The sequence below is a fragment of the Rutidosis leptorrhynchoides genome, chromosome 3 (genome assembly GCF_046630445.1).
Source record: "Rutidosis leptorrhynchoides isolate AG116_Rl617_1_P2 chromosome 3, CSIRO_AGI_Rlap_v1, whole genome shotgun sequence".
In the NCBI taxonomy this organism is placed as follows: Eukaryota; Viridiplantae; Streptophyta; class Magnoliopsida; order Asterales; family Asteraceae; genus Rutidosis; species Rutidosis leptorrhynchoides.
This window is the reverse complement of record NC_092335.1, coordinates 50,165,672-50,171,763: the sequence shown is the minus strand read 5'-3', so window position 1 is coordinate 50,171,763 and position 6,092 is coordinate 50,165,672. Positions and strand designations below refer to the sequence as shown.

The window sequence follows — 6,092 nt, the reverse complement described above, 5'->3', positions numbered from 1 at the left end:
AATTATATTATACTATATACTAAACTAGCTTTAAGATCCCGTACGTTGCACGGTGGCTTAAAAAATTAGTATACTAATACATTAATCTTGTTACAGATTGTATGCGTGTTATACATTAAGTAAGCATTTGAACGTCTTTTGGACAATTTGAAAAGTAAACAGGGTGTAGCTATTTGAGCATATGGATAATATTATCAATTGTAATTTTGGGCATTTGGTATTATGTGCTCAAATATTCATAAATACATGAATCATTGGTTCCCAAATATATATATCATCCGAGAATGAGGCTAATGACATAGTATTTGTGGGCATCATTGTGATAAAGGTATGCCACAACAGAGTCGGAAAACATAAGATATTAGTAATTTTGCAGCTCACATGTTTTTATGTGTAATCCGCTGCAAAGATAACAAAATCACTAAAAACTAAAAATAGAGACAGCGCAACAGCCAGTAGGTCACCTCTTTTTGTTGGATCTCCTTTCTTGTCGTAAATGTAGGCCTCAACAAAGCTGAGGTAAGAGAGTTTCAGGTGAAATAACGCATACTCGGCCATGCTCATCCTGTATCAAACAAACAACTTTACAACTAATAATTCAATTAATAATAAGGGTAGCTTGAGTTTACAACTAATATAACCCAAAAAATTTGCTAAGACAAACACCTGCTTTAAATCCTTAGTTTGTCCTTCTGACCACCCATCTTTTATTTATCGCAGCAAATATAATGATAATGATTATATTAATAATAACCAATCAATACACGAGAAAGGAAGAAGCTAAACCTGCCCAACACAATACATCATACCCATTCTAACCAGATCAACACAAAACAAATGCAAACAATTTCATCTACAATTCGAACACCCACATCAAAAAAACCTAAAATAAGTTGTCCCATCTTTCATGACCCACTACAATTAGACCACATGTCAACCTATGTCATACTGATACTTCATATTAAATAATTTTGAGCCCCCAAATCTGAGGAGCTCATTATAGCTTCTTTTGTACGACATTAACAACCATTGTCATAATGGTACTTTATATCAAGTGACTTGAAATTGTATCATTTGATCAAAAATATGAATGAATACTATAATTGAAAAGAAAAGGCCGTACCCGATCAAATACGTCGTAAGACTTCTTTGTAGATGACAATTTTCATAGTGTCAGATCGTATAGCATGATGTTTCATATTCATAAAATATGATTTGCATAATGTCAGATCGCTGATCGTATAAGTTGAATGTCATATTGATTTTAAATGCAACTAATGCCTTCCATTTTCTTGTGGTTTTCGCATAACTCATGAATGTTGATTATTAAATGAATGAACCACCAGATGTAATGACCGTGACACCTACCATATGACGCTGCAATTGCCATTGGGAATTAAATATCATATTTATAATAGCCACTAAATCTGAGTGCCTATCATGCCATCTCTATATAGACCAAAAGATCCAAAATTTTCATGTGATTAGCTTTACAATGAAAATACTGATTCATACACAAAGATTATTTACTGAAAATTACCTTAGTCAACGTTTGGATATGAAATCAACACATCTACGACAGTTAAGCAGCACAGACTTTTTGACATTGTATGACGAGAAATAAATTAAAAACCCTAAATTGATGTCGTAGATGTGTTGATACGTATTCTAAATTTGACGAAGAAACATTTGGCTGACCAAATTTTCAGTACTTCAGGAAACTCACTTAGGTTTTTGTATGTCTTCTGTACCGAATCTTAACACCATTTCAAATGCATGCAAATTTATAGCATACAACTAAAAATCCTTAACACAAATCTTCAATTATATCCCTAGACAAACCTAAATCTGTATCATTCACTGATCTTGATTACAACCAATTACAAATGGGTTTAATAATATCATATATTTTTTTTAGAAAAGCAGCAATTGGATTAAATTAAAAGAACAGGTAAATATACATTTGTGTACATTTGGGCCAAGATAGCCCATCAACTATCGCTAATAACCTGTACAAACTAACAGTATGCATTCCGTGAGGATTAAAGGAAAACAGTAGCAGTGCATTTGAAACAGTAGCAGTGCAGTTTAAGAATATCATATAGTTAAGCTAATTCAATTAACACAATACTTAAATAATAGTATATAGTTATACAACAGGACATACATGCATATAAAAGTGACATAAACATACATATGGAACTAAAATTACATTTTAATAATAGTACATACAAATGGATCAACAATTATATATGTATATACATGAACATGTGATGCATAAACTAACATAAACAAATACCAACAAATATAGCTACTCATATCTATAAACATATACATAGTCAAAAGCATAAACATATACATAGACATTGTAGCATATCCACAAACATATAAATAATCAAAAGATCAGTTATGACTTTTTTAAGTATACAAACCTTCAACATGTCAACTTATATCGTAAACTCTTATGCAGCATATGTGTTTTTAATCAATATCTTGTTGTGAGTAACCAACAATTACATGTATAAGTGTGATGAGGCTTTCAAATGGTTCTGTGTACAATATCGAAATTTTGGTTTTAATAAATATGACAGGTTGGGTCAAAAGCTTGAGATATACACAAATTTGATCAAATCTTATCATTTAAAATAATACATTATTGTCAAAATATGGCCTTTGTAATCATAGCAACACCTTTTATCATCTATACGATTAAGAAACAGGATATCCAATTGTAATCAACACAACCCGCTCCAACCCATACAAACATACATGCTATATACTTTTAGCCCATTTGGATACATTTGGATATGATGGTATCTTGTTTCACTTAAATAAACTTGAAAAAGTAGGAGTGATCCAAAAGTCCTACAACCACTCACTCAAAATTGTGCACATGGCGCACACCAATAATTGTAGACACTTGGGAGGAGACTACAGCCACTCACTCAAAATCAAATGAAATAAAAAGGTACAAAAACCTACATAATGAATGTATAAATGTAGACCATACCAGTGTTACCATAGTGATAGACATTTTGAACTCATCAAAGCGCCAACGTAGATGTATGACCATGTCTGTTCATTTTTTCCCACGACGATGGGTTATCGGGTAGTAAACACTGCACTCAACCCAAAAAAGTCACACATATTGAAACTCAAATACATTAAGTAATCGTAAATAAACTAAATTCTTCTACGATGAAGCAACAATTTAGTAATTACCATTTAAGTCAATAATTAATGATAACAAACTCTAAAACATAACAGAGCAATTGAAAGAGTGCAAAAGAACAGTGCACTGGTGTTTTCATCAAACATTGTTAGAAAAGGGACAAAAGAAGACTTGATGGGTCTATCTAAACCCTCATTAAGATCTAAGTTGGTTTACTTAGATCATCAGAGACATATATAGTTAATGACCCATTGTGTACGGTGTTATCATCACATTTATCTTTGTTAGTAAAGGAGAGTAAACAACATGGAATATAGGGAAAGCGTCAAAACCATAATTGAAGTCTTATTCACAAAATTTCATAATTTGTTGAATGCACTTGTACAAACATAGCCATACTCTTCCATTAGAGTTGCTGGCACCATACAAAACTGCAAGTCTGCACAATAACGCAATAATCATTTTAAAAGGTAAATAAAAATTATAAAAATAAAAAATATTCATAAATTAAAAAATGACAGCATGGTAGAAATCAACTAATGCATAGAAAGGAATTTCATAATTAAATATAATCGCAGTTTGATTTTATGGAATTTCATAATTAAAAAATCACTTGTCCATTCCTGAATTTCGAAACCCTCCTTTTATAACGTTGAGCTGTAATTTATCAAAGTCTAGCCATAATAGATCATCTGCAACATTCAATATAACATCTCACACTTCAGAAGAATGAATTTTATAGATTAATAGCACACAACATTCAGTGATAATGAATTTACATAAACACAAACGTGTTTTAACATAATGAATTTATATGGTGTAGCAATTCTATTTATGGATCAGACAAAAAAAATCAGAAAATTCATCTGAACAAAATCCCTAATATTGTGAATCCACAACAAAACACAAAGTGATTTCATCAATAACTTTGTGAATATAATGATATTAAAAACGTATGTTTACTTACATATTTTCTTTGGCAAGATTGATGAATGAAGTTTGTGATCGAACATAGATGCTGAAACCCTCTAATGGTGCTTCATTTTTTGTTATGCCAATCGCATCTGATTAATTGGAATTCATATAACCATCTGTTGAGACATTTAATCAATTGATGTATTAAGGGCGTAGCAGATGGACTGAATCAAGCGATAATATCAAGCCGATTATGGTGTGCTTTATGATTTTGAACATGTTTCGAGATTTAGAGTGTATTTGCTTTTGATTTTTTATAATTGTGGATAGTTAGGGTTTGAGAGAAAGAGTAAGAGAAAGAGACGGTTTTTGTGGATTGGTTTCAAAAACGGACGAATGGGATTGGGACAGATGTCAGAATGTGGGCAATAGTTTGGAAAAGGGGGTAGGGAGGAGGTAGTGATGCCACGTGGCATATCTATACATATTATTATAGGTTATAGATATGGACAACACCCTTCAATCATAACCCGTCACATACCCAAAAACACTGTAGGGCACTGTAGCTACAGTTTTTTTTTTTTTGGAGATAATTTATTTAAACTTCTGATTTTATACAACGACCACCAGTTAATATTCGTCTTTTTACATATATTCAAAAAAAAAAGAAAAAAAAACCATGAACTTATTAATTTTTGGGTCTCTTTTCCATCTACACAAGTATTCCATGTCCACCAACCACCTGCAACCGCCACCATCAGCCACTTTACACCACCATGCACTGCCACCTACCACCGCCGATTTCACGGCGCTACGACCGTCATCGTCCACAACTTTCAACCACCATCAAATCTGATCTAAAGAAAAAACATCCAGATCCATACATGAGACAAACTTCCGGAACAAAGAACAGTTTAATGTTTGATGAAATATATAAACATACCTGAAAACTTAGAAGACACCCAGCATATCAAATACCACACGAGTCCACCTAATTGTCTGATTTAAGGGGGGGGGGGGGGGAACCGATAACATATATATTAAAGGAACAAAAACAAATCTAAAAATCAACCGATCAATAAACAAATCTGAACATAGGACGGTTTGGTAGTGGTTAGAAAAAACACATACCTGAAAAATCAAGTTTTTGAGTCGGGTTTTTCACGACCGTGGCTCTGATAAATGTCAAGCGCTGGACCTCCTGTAGGAGAACAACTACAATAGCCCAACACACCACGAGAGTGGCGGTGGAAAGCTACTTCCGGCAACAGTTACGATCACAACAGCCGACGCCGCCGTAGACCTTCACCGTCGGCCAACACCTTACTATTGTAAAAAAACATCAAAAATAATAATTTTTTTCTTACCTGCATTCTTGAGTACAACTAGCTATTCACATATATATTACAACTAAATATGCACACGGTACAACTAACCATACAAATAGTACAACTCTATCGAGAGTGGGGTGTTAGAAAAACCCAAAAACTAAATCGAGTTCAGGTGGTCGGAACTACTGGAAACCACCGAGTCAACCGCAACCATCGATATAATTTTTCTTGATTTTTTTTTATGATTTTAGTGTAAGATATTATAATGGTAGTGAAAATGAGAATGGAAAATTGGGGAAGATCGGTGGAGAGGATAATAAGCTGTTAAAGGAGAGAATACGGAGTACTAAAGATAGGGTAGGATGGATATGTGGATGAAATCAACCCATTTTACTTTATTTTTTTTATTTACACCCCCATTTACGATGAAAATGACAAACTGAATCTCTAAGTTATAAACATTACCACTTAAAATTTTTTTTTTAGCTTCAATATGTGTTACACAAAACATTGAACCTACATAAAATTGTAAAGATTTATATTTCGAACATCAATTAAATTAAATTCTTATATTATACTCTATATAAACTTTAGAGTATGTTAATATTACCGGTAACCGTTTTCCTTTTACGTATAATTAACTTATCGTTAACCGATCAAAATCATCCCGCAGC

The 6,092-nt window shown here is 32.8% G+C and overlaps 1 long non-coding RNA gene across 2 annotated transcripts; it reads right to left on the bottom strand.

The window, feature by feature from the left end:
• Positions 1 to 214: 214 nt before the first annotated feature.
• On the bottom strand, positions 215 to 4,353 carry LOC139896091 (uncharacterized). 2 transcript variants are annotated; one of them, XR_011776126.1, is made up of 6 exons: positions 4,140 to 4,353; positions 3,786 to 3,864; positions 3,505 to 3,611; positions 3,011 to 3,119; positions 1,124 to 1,377; positions 215 to 565 (listed from the first exon to the last, which is right to left on the bottom strand). It is a non-coding gene; the product is annotated as an uncharacterized lncRNA (long non-coding RNA). The 2 variants fall into 2 exon arrangements; XR_011776125.1 differs by having other exon boundaries at positions 3,505 to 3,864.
• Positions 4,354 to 6,092: the final 1,739 nt, after the last annotated feature.